This window comes from Bombus affinis, chromosome 15 (genome assembly GCF_024516045.1).
Source record: "Bombus affinis isolate iyBomAffi1 chromosome 15, iyBomAffi1.2, whole genome shotgun sequence".
NCBI lineage: Eukaryota > Metazoa > Arthropoda > Insecta > Hymenoptera > Apidae > Bombus > Bombus affinis.
This window is the reverse complement of record NC_066358.1, coordinates 5,030,991-5,047,730: the sequence shown is the minus strand read 5'-3', so window position 1 is coordinate 5,047,730 and position 16,740 is coordinate 5,030,991. Positions and strand designations below refer to the sequence as shown.

General features: G+C 41.5%; 1 protein-coding gene and 1 long non-coding RNA gene across 3 annotated transcripts in view; one reads left to right on the top strand and one right to left on the bottom strand.

Annotated features, from left to right (window-relative positions):
• LOC126925039 (chaoptin-like) overlaps positions 1 to 16,740 on the bottom strand; it is an 89,102-nt gene that overhangs the window by 44,369 nt on the left and 27,993 nt on the right. The gene's annotated exons all lie outside the window — the stretch shown is intronic.
• Positions 6,406 to 9,154, top strand: LOC126925065 (uncharacterized). Its single transcript, XR_007713790.1, has 2 exons — positions 6,406 to 7,326; positions 7,712 to 9,154. It is a non-coding gene; the product is annotated as an uncharacterized LOC126925065 (long non-coding RNA).

The window sequence follows — 16,740 nt, the reverse complement described above, 5'->3', positions numbered from 1 at the left end:
ATTAAATAATATCGTAATAGCAAATTGCAAGATAAAGTTAAAAAATATTGTCCATAACATCGTTACTTTCCTGTATTTTTGAATTTACGAAGTTGATCATTGCGACCTCTGAATAGCTCAATTACGAGCCGCATAAATTACGTCAGAAGTTTCGGCCGTAGTTTTAATTGTATCGTAGTTACATTTTAGTCGATAATTTGGAATTTTATTAGAAAATATACTTGGAGGTTTACCTCAGTTTCTGCAAGTGTCCCAATACTTATGTACTTATGGTGTGTATATCTAAAACGTTGTAAGAAGATTTCTAGTTCATTAAATTCCCTGGCGACAAACCGTGTTCGTGTCATTTGGCTGGAAACGAGTGCTCCGGAGAAGCGGTAAATTCAGTGGAATCGCGTCGAGATTTTTCCCGAGGCGCAGTCACTTCGAAATTTCCCGGAGACAGAGAAAAATAATGCGCGATACGACATTCCCCGGGAGCATCGGATTATCCGTCACGCTTGGCTCGTACCGTTTGCATTTAAAGGCAACAAAACTGTTCCCATCTTGCTCCGGTTGTATTATATCGCAGAACAACGGCCTCTGCTGTTATTCCACGTTTATCTCGCCCCTATACGCCAAGATTACGGTCACCTCTTTCGTTCGCGATCAGCTCTATCTTTTTCTTCGTTCACTTTGAGAAACGACAGTCGACCGAGTCGGTCGCGTACTCTCCGGGATTAAAAGATGAGTGTCGAGGAAATTGCTGCTGTTGGATGCTGAATCACGGAGAATCGTTATGGAATTGGAAAGAGTCGCTTTGGATTTTGTTCGACAGAATGGACAAGTTAATTCAGAATTTTCCCTTGTCATTGTGCGATTTTATTTGTATATAGAGACAAACTGCTCCTACTGAAAGTCGTTGTTGGGCTATAGAACTGTAAAGGAATTATAATAATAAATTTGCCCCAAAATACTTATATTTAGAAATTTACAAGACAGAGTAGTAGGAAACAATGAGTTTTAATATATTACTTACTTTCTAGTGATACAGATTTGTTAATAAAATCATTATTAATTTCTTCCTGATCCTTGTAGTTCGGTACAGTTTTCGTCAAGACAATATGAGTATTATGAAACAAATGGGCCCCAGTCACAGAAAATATTTTCTGACACACTTTTGTTGAAAAGTTAAACAATGATACAAGCAAGCGAGATAAATCAAAATTCACGAAAATACCTGCAACTTTATGTAACGATATCTTCTCAAACATCGTCCTAACTGAAGACCCGCTAATTTCCCCGCTGTCCAAGATCAATGACAGCCGATTTAGTCTAGACGAGCATAATTTGTCTATAGTTGTAGGTAAAATACAGTGTTCTGTATCTCACCGATCGATCCTCTAAAAGAGATCTTCGTTCCAATCGATGATTAGTATTCCAGTGGTCGCGTCATAAACTGTGATCGTCCTGGATACAGCGATGTCGTCCTCCCCTCCCATTTGCTTGCTTGGATCTGAAACTGGTATTCATCGTTCCGCTGGCTGAAGGAACAAAAGAATCGTCTCCTTTCATTTTCGTTTTCGTTTTGTATTATCGAAGTAAAAGACTCGACCGTGGCGAAGACAATTACGAGCGCGTTGATCGAAGACACTTCGCCCTTCCATTTAGACCAGTTTCCTTTCGGCGGCAAAGTCTGCCTCGTTATCCGGGCGCAACGAATCCTCGTGCTAGGTGCACGTGATGTCATTAAGTGGTTGTAAAACGGGATTGAACAGGAATTGAGTTTGCCTGGTTGCCTGCACCGCGAAGTCTCCTGCAGTTCGGCCTGTTTCGTGTGACGTTTCGCTATAGAAGGAAATGGTTTCGATCTTCTACCGTTTACTATGATATTCATACAGTTTCTAAGAATTAGGATATCTGTTGACTTTGTTACAAATCATCGTGATTGACCCACATTGTTAGAATTTTGTATTTGTACAAGGTAACAATCCAAAGTACGTGGCAATAAATCGTGAAATTACTTGCAAGAATTTTAGAACGAAATGGACACTGTTGATGTAAAAGTTATGAAAAAAATAGAAGATGGATGAAACAGTTCAACGTTATAAATCAGACTTGTGAAATCATTTACAGCATGTCTTAATATTTACGAACGGAAGTGTACGTTCTTTGCTTCGAGCAGGTTTCCGTTATTTACAGTTGGCTTCGTACTTCTAGACTGCCATTCTCGGATTTTTCACCGTGCACCGGAAGTTATCGTACAAGAGAAAATAGAAAACGTTGAAATAATCGTCCGCTCGTGTTTTCTTCTTTGAGGTAGGTTTCAAAGACGAACGAGGGTGAAATCTCGGTCATGTTGATCGAGGACACCTCATTCTTCCACTCGTTTGTTCTTCTAGCTGATATCGGAGGAAAGTCTGAATTATTACATCGGTCCTCTGTCGACGTCAAGCAGGACGCTATGGGGTTTGAAACAATATCCCCTGCATCAGTTTGAAAGTCAGGTACAAAGTGCTCTCTTTCTATCTTTTCCTATGTTGAAGCTTCTTTTCCCCCGCATTATTATGGCCAGACACTGTGACTTGCAGAAACTTTGGCCCAAGTTCGGCACCGCAATATGGTCTTTTATCCTTCGCTCCTCTGTTCAAGTCTTTAACTTTCTCCTGAAAGACGACCCGAAGTTACGCGAAACGACACCCAAAGGCATTCTTTCAGAACACGTCCACCATCGGTCTCAGAATCTTGGCGAACTTCGCCCTTGTTGCATTTTTCCCCGTACAACTACCGAACGTGTTTGTTTCTTTTATAACTTCCTCTTACTGTTTTGTTTTTCCAATTACCCTCATCAATCTTCGCCTTTTTTAGCCAACATTTTCAGAGCCACTAGTACCAACAACATTAGGTTGTTACTCTCCATCGATGTGTAGGTGACGTTTACTCACCTTCAGCTGGTACGCGTGTTTTTTCTACAATTTTTATGCACAACTCCTACTTTCCGTTTAGCGTACGGTTTTTCTGCTCTCAAGTACGAAGAAAAGTTTCGCTCGAAAATTTTGTAACCTCTGAGAGGTAAATTTCGAGCATGGCAAAGAAAATAGGAGAAAACGTGAAACCTGACTAACTGGGGATTTGAGTTGAAGACTCTTAGGTTGAAAACTCCATCGTTTATGCGAAAGGCACGTTGAACTTTTTTTTACACTTAAGATCTTTTATAGTTTTATAGTCAGTCACGCTGGATGACTGTTAACCGATATACTTTCTTTAAATTTAACGCAACCTCGACAAATTGTTAATTTCTATTAAACAAAATGTCAATTATCAGTCTTATTATATTTCATCATTTTCAAAATCTCTCGGATTCTTCTGCTTTTTTATTTCCGCGTTCTAAATCATCCTACAAACCCCTCGCCAGTACAGCGTTTCCCGCGTTTTGAAATTCACAACTCGCGTGCTTTTATTCGACGCTGTACTCGCGTATCGTGAATGCGATACGAGAATCCCCCGAACGTTCCCAAACGCGATTACAAATAGCAAACGTTTGAATAACATACAAGTCTAGCGACGTAAGGCTGCATGAAATACGTACACGCGTGTGCCTCCTATCTCGCCGAAGACAGAAAGAAAGAAGTGGAAAGGGGGATGCACGCGGTTATAAAGCTCGGGTAATATTTTAACACGCGGCATTGTACTGACGGAATTGTAAAGGAAATAAATTATCGCGCCCAGGGGACCGGCCTCCCGCCGGTGTTTCCTCGTGGTCAGAACAATTCCGCGCAGAATCCACCTCGTCTTCCTCCCTCTCCCTCTCTCTCTCTCGTTCACCGTTTTCCTTGTTTTATCTCTCTGCCCGTTGTTTTCCAAGGTAGAAAAGTTGCAAAAGAAAAGGGGGGTGCACTCGTAAAATCGTGTTTTCAAGAACCGCCGCGTTATTCATCGCCGAAATATCGCGAGACGCTTTTTTATCGTTCGTGCTAGTAGTAAAACTCCTTTAAAGCGCGACGTGACGCTGAAATTGTTATTTATGGAAAGACACGCGCAGTTAGAGAGTGTATACGGATGAGATACTAAAACGAATATTCTCGATTCTTCTTTCGAAACGTTTTGACGAGGAACGGAAATCTGTTCCTCTTGGATTATGCTTTTGTTATATCAGTCGGTTCTTATAGAACTTCATTGTCAGTCTTTCGTTGCAAATTCTTGTTGTTGCTCTCATGTCATATACATATGTATAAACGTATATATGATTGTATAGTACGGATGTTAGTTCAATACCTGGAAATCCTTGTATCACGCAATTCGAGACAATCATCCTCCAAAATTGCTCTATTCTTCGTGGCAATTTTCTCGAATTTTATCCAGTCCATCCTAATTTTTTATTTCTCTTATAAGTTTCTTTTTTTTAAACATATGCTTCACGTCATGAATGAAGTTGGGGGACAAACGAGGCAAACACTGGACGGAAAGTGACGTGCCGAATTTCCAATTCTCTGCGTATTATCCCAGATTACCGTAGGGAACATGGCATTTTTTTGAGATATCCGCTGATACCGTGAAGCGGTACCGGAAGAGGATTAATTCGAGCACCCTAACCGTATGATGCGTCCGTCACATTTGGGAGCCGCTGCTAAGCTGCGCACCACCTGTGCCGTTTGAAATTGGATAAATAGCGTGGACAGCTCTCTTTGGCATGTCCGTGAGATTTTCCGCCACTCCTCACCGGGGATATCTCGCCTAACCGTGACGACAGTCTCGCCACCCACTATTTTTTCGCGCTTCGAGTCCTTTTTTGTTTCATCTCTTCGCACTCGTCGACCGTGAAATTTTTGCAATTTTATGCTTCGACAAAATGACGTTACTCGTTGGCTATCAAATCCCCAAAATTGCTATTCCATTAGAAATGATACGCTCTAAGCACTTGAGACATTTTTTGACAGACTGTCTAAGACGAACGAAAAGATGATTTATCAGATTCCGAAAGTCGTGACTGCAAGTACGTGGAACTGGCGGAAGCTCTTTCTCTTTGTGAATTCGCACAACTTGGCGAATTGCTCGTTGTTAAAACCGCGCTCGTTCCTCTGGCATTTTCTACGACGTTTCGTGTTACGAAACGTGATTCAGGACGGAAAAATTGCAAACCGATCAGCATTCTTCTCGCGTATATTGAACAGTCAGAATTCAAAATTTCTCTTTACTCAAGGAAAATTTCAACGACATTATCGCATTGCCAAATGCAGTTTGACCAAATTATTTAAAACGTGCTGTTTCAATTCAGAGTATTTATCAAATTTAAATTGTAAACCAAGGAGACCTGTTTATTTGAAAAATATCTGGAAGACCTGTCCCTGACAGGAGTTTTCTTGTGTGCAATCAGACTACGTCGAGCTTTCCCACGTGAGAATTTCCGCCCCGTACGCTCCGAATACGAGCGTCAAAGGTTCTCTTTTCCGTAAGAGAAACGTTTGTCGCGCATATTTACCGTGGATTTTGAAGCGTGTGTGCCCGTCTCTCACGGTTGCGCCGCTTTCTTCGCGGCGATAAGTTGGGCGTACCCCCTCTCAAAGCTCTCTTTCATCGCGCTCACATATCTATCCACGTATAGAAATCGCGAATGGTTATGACAGTCGATTCAATGCTCTCCGCGCCTTTGGATGAGGCCAGGCGAAAACGCGAACGCCTTCAGGCTGTCGTTAATGCCATCGCGGTTGTCGACTGATCAGCGACACGGCCTGCCAGCTGCCATTGTGCCATTTTCGTGTCTTCGTACGGTTATTCTAACACTCATTCTTATACGACGAAGAAAGCGTTCTTTTCAAGTAAATGTGAATCATACGAAAAAGACACGTTATGTGACAATTTTCTGTTTTTCATTTTAAAATCCAATACCTTGTCAACCAGTCACATATTACCAAAATTGGATTTTTATCGAATTTGGTTGCGGAGTTCTTTTTCAAACATATGTACATCAAAAATATTGATTTCTTAGCTCTTTCGAAAGGTGTTGATTCTCATACGATAGCTCTTGCATAACACTATGTGAAATAGTTTCCCATGGCAACAAATTTTGTATTTGTGGATTGAGAATAGGTCGTTCCTATTTTTAAGGGAAGCTTAAACTACTCCCTTTTAACTATTACATGACATCGAAGTTAGAGAAATCAACAAAATTGTGCTTGTCATACTTCTCCACTGCAATTTTCAAGTCGTCTCAAGCACAGCGCAGTGACACGATGAATGAAAGGAAATTTGAAACTTCGTTGTGTATAAACGTTCTCGGAAAGACAAACGACGGCAGTGCCGAAATTTTGTAATTCATGATGGTGGTGCGATATAATGGAACAATTACCAGCAAAGCTTCTCTGCGCGGCCATTTTTCCACTGGCTAAAAATTTATCAAAGCGGATCGATTGTTGATTTTGTCGTTCCTGACAAAACGTCCGAGAAATCGACAAGAGAGAGAAAGTGAAATTAATTTGTGCAGTGCAACCAGTTTTTCCTAGCGTCCAAACAACGGGAGAACTTCTGTACGGAGTTGCTCATTGTACATGATATTTTATAATTAATAAGCGCCATGGAAATTTGCGTTTTCTTTGTTTATCGTTTCCGAACGGCATCATTCAGTTCGCCTGCACAGTTCGTATACCACATGGAAATAATTCCAGGATCAAAGAAAGAAAACCCATTTGTTTGGTAATCAAGCGTCAAGAACGTTTTCTTCGCTTTTCTGCTGAAATAACGTTCGATTTCAATTGAACGTTTTAATCACGTTGTGACTTTCGCGAAATGTATGAAAAGTCGCGTTTCCTTTCGAATCTCTCAGCAGAATTTCATTCTTCGTCTATGACTTGGACATTTTTTTTCAATAAACTTCTTCTCTCTTTCCTTTTTTTTCGTCTTTTTGTTCTTTTTTTCGTTTGGAGCTTGCAGGATTTCTGTTCATCGATTTACATTCATGCAGCACCCGTAGCTCCCTTCGTTGTATTTTTACTTCATTGTGTCCTCTCGCATGGAATTCAGTAATGAAGCAGAAACGCGGCCCCTAACGTCGACAGGCTGAAAAGCTCGGTTTCCATTCGCCATCGTTCGTCGCGATTAACCAACTGAACGCGCTCCGATCGCACGTTCGACGCCTTTCGGGGAAAAGCTACCACGATGGGAGGAACACGTAACGCGAACGTGTTCCTATAAAATAACACACAATACCGGATGATTGCAGTGTTCAGCGTATCGAAACCCGTTGCGAGAACTTGCTGCCTTTATCCCGAGAGTAACGGTTCGATCAGAAGCATGCAGATTTATGTAATGCCTCGGAGGGCGAACCATTTTCCCACGGCGATTGTTATCGCGGTAAGTATAATAACGGTCACGTCTCTCGTTTTCGATAGCGTTTTCAATTCTCGTTAAAACGAACGGTTTAAGTAACGTACACCGTCGTTAGTAAGTATTAGGGCACTTACTGATTCCGTATAGAACGTGCGAATTGAGTCAAACTATATATTTGTCTAAAACAATGTTTCAGAATACGTAGAGGAAAATTTGCGAAAACTGTGACAATTAGCGAAACTTTTAATAGCATTCTTTACATCACAAGATTCTAAACGAAATATAACAATTGCAGATGTTTTAACGAGTTTCGAGAATTTTTTGTGGTTTATCTTATTTCCTATAAGCGTCCTAACGTTTTAGATCGGGGTGTAAATATGAAACACGAAGATTTTTATTTTCTATATAGTTCTGACAGTCTGAAAAGCGGTTATAAACTTTCTGGAAGGTTTAACGAATTCTGAAAACTTCGATGGAAGCTGCTGAAGTCACTGCGTTTGAATTTAAGAGCGGAGAGCAACAAAAAGAAACTGCAGATTCTTTTATCGACTAAATAAGAAAGGATTCCGGCTTCATTATTCTAGCATTGTTCGACGGATGCCTTTCAAGGAGAAGCAGAAAGAAATCACGTTTCAATAACGATCGCGAGACAATAAAAAATATCTTTACCTTGGAATAAAAGCGATCGATGTCGAAGAACAGGGACGCGATGTCGTTTCATTTCACGTGCAAGAAAGGAAACGGACGTTAAAAGCTTGGCTCGACGACGTGAACCGGTCCGCGAATCGCGGTGTTAACTTAATTAAACGCAGTTTTAAATTGGCGTCGCAGAGAGAAAGGTGAATGGCGTGCCTTCTGCCATCGATTAATTTGCTAATTTATAACGAGGAAATTTTCCGATGCAGACTAATTGAAACGTTGCCGCGTCACTGAGAATAATGTCCGCACTTGTTCCGTTTATTTCGTTGTGGCACGCCACGAGTTTTCTCTTTCTCTCTCTCTCTCTCTCTCTCTCTCTCTCTCTCTCTCTCTCTCTCTCTCTCCCATTTGCAACACGTTAAAACAACTTTTGCATAATTCCGAGTTCGCTGAATATTATATTTTATGTACACCACATGCATCTCGTTTTTTTCATTCGATTTACGTCGGCAGACAGTTCTCTGCGACGAATAGGGCGTGTAATCAACCCTTTTAAACACGGATCAGAATCAACAAAATCATACGATAAATTGTTATTTAAAGAGGAGTGGTCACACCTGTCTACGTTGCGAATATTTATATTTTTTTATTTGCGGGGTAAACTCGTCATATTGTTATACATAGACTTCGAAGGAAATTACTATAATTAAACTGCGGATGTTTATTGTACGTTTGTTGGAAATTTAAATAAGAGAAAATGTGAAAATGTGAAAATGTGAAAATGTACATTATGTGCAAAAAAGCATACAAAGTATCCAAAGTAAAATATGTACTCGTAATAATAATATTTTGAGGGTGAAAGAAATTTCTATTCATGTTTCAGTGGTTTAGCGTTATGATCGTGTGAGTATGAATTTCTATAAAAATTTACAGTCTAACCATAGTACACGCCACAGAGAGTGTTTCCAAGATGATAAGGATTAACTAAATAGATCATTTTCTGACGAACAAAGTTAATACGATTAATCATTCAAGAGCTGGATACAATGTATTTGAATGTTTCTTCAAGTACATAATAAGTACAATATATAAGCAAAATACGAGGATGTAAATTGAAGAATATACAACTTAAAATATGTTCTTGAAATTGAAATGTCAGGCAAATGTAACCAATGTGACTGAGAGTACTAAAATTTTCACTTTTATTCATTTACTATGCGTTTGAAAGACTTTCCATTTCTTTAATACACCCCGAAGAAGGATTTTTCTATGAAATACCATTACCACGGGTTAACATAGATATATTCTGGGAAGATTATCGAAGAATTTCTATGGTCCCTTTTGTTCGAAGATAAAAATGTCGCGTATGATGAACGGCTGTGCTGATACGTGCAAGTTTTATTTCGTTGACGTTTTGTCTCACAGACATAGAACAAGCAAACCAATTTTGCATAAAATTTATGGGTGGAGGAACATCCTCTCTAGAGAAATTCCCGTCTGCATTTCCGGCGAGTGCTCGTAGAGATAGATTTTACAAGGGAATAAGGTTGTCTTCTTAAAAACTGCTGCGTTTACGGCGAAGTAAAAGCAGGTCGCTTTTACGACAGAGCGAAGGAAACGAAAGATGATTTGCGTTTCCTCTAATCATCAATTCGTTCGTAAAAATGTTAAGATTCTTAGTTAGAACAGAATAACTCGGATAATTACGTCTGTCTCACCCGTTCTCGCGTGTCTCCTCTCTTTTTTTCCGCCTCATTGATATTTCTCGCTGAAACAAGGAGAAATAATACATTTTGCGAAGAGCAGAATGGAAATATCGTCAAAATTGTCTCCGTAGCGTCGCAACAGAGGAAATTCGTGCAAGATCAAGAAACAAATTTCACAGAAATTGCTCGTGACACGGATTGCGAAAAAATCGAATCAGGTCAAAGGAGTAGTTGCTTCTAAGTCGCTGTTTGACTGGTGCTACTAAAAATCGAACGACGCGAGAGGAAAAAGTTTCTTACGGTTTATTTTTCTATCGAGGCGCCGAACTATTCAACTCCGACTTTCTTTGACGCTCGTTCCTCTTCCATCTCCTCTTCGTAATAATGCAGAGAAGTAATCAAACGATACAATAACCTGAGTATACGTAAAGTTTATTATAGAATGCCTGTGTGATGTTCGATTTTTCGATTGGTCGATGGTCTGATTTTTTGCCAAGTGACATTAAAACGCATTGATCAATCCCTCGCATTAAAATAATTCCCCAGTATGCGCCATGTGCGTGTGCTCGGTCCCCAGCCTATAAACCAGTATCCCGTCCGATGGTGGACGATAATTTATATCCGGGAATAGAGGATCCCCGACAGAATCCAAAGAGAGAGAGAGAGAGAGAGAGAGAGAGAGAGAGAGAGAGAGAGAGAGAGAGAGAGAGAGAGAGAGAGAGAGAGAAGAAAAGAGAATAGGAGGAGAGAAAGAGAGGGGAAATTTACACAGCAGTCGTAGTAGATCGACGCGCTTCAGATCTCCCCTGCTCGCGCTCGAGAATTTGTGCAATCTGATTTCGGGCTGAGAGAGGGTTATTCCTCTCCATTATTTCATTAAAAGGCTGAATCATGCCTGGTACGACCATATAGCCGATATCCACAATTGAAATTTTCCACTAAACGTTAACTACGATGCACTGACTCGTATGAAAACTCTTTTCAGACATGCGATGAATTTTAAGATCATCGAACAAGAAAATGATAATTCTCGTTCATTTCGCGGATGGCAAAAAGATAGCGCGCGAGACCTTTCAGCGATCGATTCGCATGGAAAATCACGCTTAATCGTGGCGCGATAATGTGATGTATCACGAAATATCTTCGCGGATGACGTTCCTAGAGACGATATTTCAAACCGGCTCGTTTATCAAACTTTTTTGCAATAAGACAATGCCGCATCTTAACGGCTCCTTGACTAATATTTTCACCGTGATTAATGTCTTCCGAGATATTATTCCTCTGCGCGCTGGCTACGATGCTTTCCGTTTTTCCCCTCCTTTTTCACTATCGTAAGTACTTGCAATCCCTCACGTAATCACTTTAAGTTACGTTAAAATGGAATGGCTTATTTAATTCGAATGAAATGTTAAACTTTTCGAACAGAGTAGAACTTTATTTACACGGACGAAATGTTACTTGTAATTAGTGCCTGATTAATTGAAGTTTATGATTCACAATCTTCCTTATTATCTCAAAATATATACTCTGTGTCAGAGTTAGTTAAACTTTGCAGGTTGCCTGCTTCCACTATGAGTCTGTTTGTCTCCCGCAGATTTATATAAACGGAGTTCTACTGTATCTCGCTAGAGAAAGGTGCCAAGGGTATAATTAAAAATATTTCATGGAAAAAATACTTTAAAAGAGTAAGAATTGGAAAATAAGGGAGGGGAAGAAAAAAGCACTTCGAGTAAGTGACAAGCGAGGTAGAAATACGCTTTTTCCAATCACAAGTTCATCAAAAAGCGCTTTGAAAATCGCGGTAGCTGGCAGGGAAAACGTGTGACGAGCCTCGGGACGTTGCGGCTAGCGTTCGCCGCGTCGACAAAAATTGAAGAAAAAGCGTGACGAAACGGTGAAAATGCAAATGACAATGGTTGCTCTCTCTCTTTCCCTAAGTCTTTACCGAATAATAGCGTATTTTTCAATTAAACACTACCTATTTTTGTTTCCGTGCGACGCAGCCCGACACAAAGGGTGTTCCATTAATTCGAGATCACTTTGTCCTCTCTTCTAGAGCGAACGCACGATGGAACGAGGCGACGAGAAGAGAAAAGGTCGATCAGGTCCGTCCAGTTAGAAAAACTGCGACGACCAAGCAGGAAGCTCGCGAGCATTAAGTTTTTGTATCGTTGGAGATTGGCGAAGGCATGAAGCTCTCGCTGTGAAGTACAAAGAGCCCTCTCTTTCTCTATCCATTCGGGCTTCTTCGTTTCTTTCTGCCTCTGTAGCTATCCAATGGGCTGAATGACGGGCTATGAGCTCTCTTGCAAGGCATATGTTAATAGAACACGCGTGATATCTGATGAGTGCGAGATTTAAGTACTCCAGCAGCCAATTTCCATGGAAATCACGGTAGCATCGAAATCAGAAATAATTAGTTCCTCGAGACGATCTGTTCGTGAACAGCTTCGAACCAATAACCCGTTTATATCGCTTCGGAGGAAGAGATGATGGACGTTCTGCCTTTTTTTCTTCGAATTTTCGAGTGATACTCGAGCGCTTTTAATGGAAGTGCTCTAACGAAGTATTGATATGATTTTATTCACTAATCCACGCGCGCCGTTGAATGGTTTGCGATAACGTTATTTCTGATATTATACCGTCGTTTTTCATTACACGCACGTACGACTTTCCAAACATGGGATACCGTTCCATTCGATCGAGCACGAGAGAACATTGCAATGTTGTTGGTGAAATTCTGATGATTTTGCGCCAGATGTAGTTTCAACCAGCATGTCCTGCGTACATACACACGCGAAGCATCGTCAGCTTTGATTCGCGTTTACGAGCTGACGCGCTGAGCTGCTTTCGTCACTTCATTACGATATTTGATCATGTAAAGTCAACGTATCGATGAATCTGCAAATTCCGGACGGAGGAGCGCAGTGTCTGCGAGTCTGAGCAGACTTTTCGCGATTTCCAGTTACCAAGCTAACGATGCCGTCCCGGGATTTCCAGTGTCTCTGCTCGTTTTGTTCGAGCTCGTCGATATTCATGTTTAGCTGCATCTAGATATCTGGAACAATATGTTGATTAAAAAATAGGTAAGGAAGCGAGTTATTTGGAGGAGACGAGCTCTTCGTGCAACAATACCAGCTATTTTATCAACAATTCCTACGATTCCGCTACCATTTTCGTTGCCGACGACCAAGTTAAATTAGATTCGAGAACTTCAGAATTCAATTAAGAAACAACAACAAAGTTTTCTCCGCTGAATCCAGGTGGAAATTGAAGGAAAATATGTATTTTTTCGCATTCGAATCATCGGTTGCACTTGAAATTGCGGAAGACAAATCAAGAGTGGGTGCAAAACTACGAAAGGGTGATAAAATCGCGAGTGGATGTACGAGACACGGGAACGAATTTTTCGCAATGAAAACATCTTTTCGCATCGTCGTCGTTTCTTTCGTGAAAAAGAGAGCTAGCTTCGGCTAATTTAATTCCGATAAAGTGGCAGACGACTTAATGCGATCGCCTTTGGAGCGTCTTAAAGTTTCGAGAAATAGCTAGTTTCGCGACAAGGACAGGTAGTATTTTTTCCTCTTCGTTCGTAACTCTTTGTCGAAGTAAGATAAATAAAAAGAAGAAAGAAATAATGATTTCTCAGCTTTTTAATTGAATTTATTTCTCTCGCTCCGTTGATTCGTCTCGCTATTAATACGATTTTTCTCGACGAAACACGCGTTCGTTGATGCGTTCGTTTAATATCGCGCGGAGATATTTTACAATATCGTAACGTTAAACGATCTTGCATTGGAAATTTCTCGGAAACTTAACACAGTACTGAATAATAATACTCAACGGAAGTTTCAACATCCACTCTGTAAAAAGGAACTTTTAATTTGCTCTATAAAAGACAGCTATTCCGAATGAAAATTATACGAGAGAAAAGTTTGGAAAGTTATTAACGTCGTAACACAAACGTATGTGTCCGACAAATTCTCTTGTCAGAATTGATAATCATAGCTGTAACAAATTTCAACGCAGTTGAAAAATTACCTCTTAATCTCGTTTTGTCACTATCGATGGATTTTTAGAACAAAGTAATCCGTCAAGCGTTTTCGAAAATGAATTTCAAGATGAGGCAAATAGAATAGGAATTGGTGAGTATGAACAAAGGCCAGGTTCTTCGAACAGAGAGGTTACAAGTGACACGAGGGACGGTGTTTCACAATGGCCTGCGGCCACGAACGGCACCATTGGCGATCGTATGTCGAAGCATAACCAAGATACGAGGGAAAGGGGAAACACTCACGACGGGTAAATACGAGTAATAGTTACCTAACTCGGGACCGACAGATATGGGGGACACTTATGAAACAAAGTAACGTCGCATTAAGTCCCCTCTAGCTTCGCGGCCAGCTTTGTCTGGGGCAAACCCTTGGGTTCCCTTTCATCTGTTCATCGACCACTCCCGCATTATCTCGCGAGGAAATGCCTCTCGGAGATCGTTTGCGCGTGGTACACGCGATAAGCGGCCAGGAGGACTCTGGAAAGTATGGAAAAGCTTTTGTTGCGTGTACGTTTATCGAACCTTCCCTACAACTGATTCCAAGCTTTTCATCGATTCTCCAGGCTTTCGTATTATGTATCAGGGAAACGTTAAGAGCGTTCGGGACACCGAAGATACCAAGTTCGATACACGCCGTTCTTCTCATAAGATCCAAGTCTCTGTTCGATAACGAAGCTTATTTCCAAGGGGATATCGGCGGTCAATGCCGTTGTAAGAATAATGAATCTTTAATAATCCGACGCTAACGAGCAGAGTAAGGAACGAGTCTTTTCTCGCAGTGATGTCGGCCCGAGGCGTCGCGTCGCTTCGACCTAAATGCGACGCGGCGAGGCTCGACATACCGCGCGTGCATACACCTCTCCTTTTTCTGCTTATCATCGGGAGGCGAGACATCAAAAGGGCGGACTTCAGCGATGTCGCACGAATCACGCGCTTGATACGCCTGAAACACCGAGGCCAGGTATTAACGAGTCTCCTCGCGAGACCGAGCGACAAAAAGTCGGATGCGACCTCGCTTCCGGCCTTTTCACGATGGGGGCAGGAGCACGTTTTCTTCTCTTGCAAGCCAACTCGCTGGAATCGGACTCTGCTGCCTTTCACCGGACTCTGCTCCCTTTCACCGGACTTTATTGTGACGTCTCTTTTCAAGGGGAGTGTCTTGACACTCGCCGACCCGTCGCCTGACTTCTGAGTGGCATTTCGTGTCGCCGCCAATCCGGATTCACCTCGTTCCGTATCTCTGTCTCTCTCTGACCGCTCTCCAAATTTTGATGCCAAGCCCGTCGATTATTCTGCTCCGTGAATCTTAACACAGTTCATGATAATACATAGGAACGAACGACGATGTTGCATGGTATGTCGTTTATTAGTTGTAGCTAATTTCGAATTTACGAAACGTTTCGAATTTCACAATTTCATAATTTGAAGACAGCGACCGAGCATGGCGCATGTGTCACGCGACGACACTATTTCAACGCCCGAATTTTGCCCGGCTTAACCCCGTGATCTTAGGATTCCTCGTTTAATACCGCATCAGAATAATTCCTGACCCCGGTGATATTTCCCGTTGGCAAGGAATTTCGGGCACGATTCAAAGTTGAGGTATAGAGATTGCGCCCCCGTTCTCTTACCATTCTGATTCGCGCGCCCGCGCTGCCCCATTCTTCTCTTGCTCTGCTCCCTATCTCAATTATGGAGAAATTTCGTCCCGCTTGTGAGGAGTAAATGAATCGAGATGACGGCAAACATTAAAGCGGTCTGTGATAACGAACGATAGATGATACGAAATAGGATATGGGTTAATTAACAAAGGAAACATCGCGAGCAACATCGAGGCTGGTGGAATCGAAACGAATTAAAATCACAGTAATTAACAGGTGAAAATGTAAGCTGACTGGACGAAGAGCCGACGTCGAGGGTATGTTAATTGCAAGAGCAAATTATTGTAATTTAGTATTGTGAAGTATTGTTTGGAAACGCGAAATAATAACGCACTTGAATGAGTTGACTGATAAATCGATACGATCGTCAATTGGATATTTACATGATAATTATTAATTACAGCCGGTAACCGTTAAAATAACGAAAATCACGCTGCGATATTGAACATTGTGTAATTATTATGTAATTATTATGTAATTATGATCTGCGACAGTGGTTGCGCGCTTGCCACTTTATTTCGCGTCATGCTCACGTTGATCGGGTATAAAGAGCGTGCTCGGATTTCGACACCGTTTCTAACGAGTTTAACAGACTCGTAAACTCCCTCGATATCCTCTCGAGAAACGCTCGAACAGATGCTTCACGTTTTTCTCACGTTTTAAGCCCTCCGTTTAAGTCGTTCGAGGAAACGCTGGACGCGGGACTCTTCCCCTCGAAACGTTCGGTAACGATAAGCGAGAACGCGTCTTTGTTATAACTTAAATCTTAATTGCCCTCGAGAACAATGAACGAGTTCCCTTTCCCGCGAATAGACAGAAAAGCGCTGTGACAGTGACGGAGGGACGAAGACGAGCAGAGAGTTTAGCCGAGGGAGTTGATTAGTAAGGAGACTGGAAGAAGTCACGGCACTTTCAGCCGGTCCTGTGAAACAGAGCTGAAGGAGGCCGACGACGAACTCGCGACAGAGTTACAGTTAGCTTTTCATAAAGTTGCCTCGTTATATAAACGTCTGCTTTTCAGTCGTCTGACGCATCACGTTGAGAGCCAGAGGTGTAGACGCCGGACGTGTATACGACGAGCCAGCCTGTCTCCTAACTGTGTGCGGCTAACAGGTCGAATTCGTGGTTTGCTAACGCAATATATTCCACGCAGACCCTGTGATATAGCCTCTCGTAAGGTTTACGGCCACGTTGAATCCACGACGTATAACAACTCACGAAATTGTTCGAACACTTGTTGATACGTTTTATGAATATATGAAGCGTGTTATACAAAACTTGGTCGCGATAGAACAAAATTCTTTTGCCATTTACTAGTGTCATTCAGTTTATATTAATTCTATTTGCAATCGTTTTAGTTGCTTTTAGTAGCCACAAT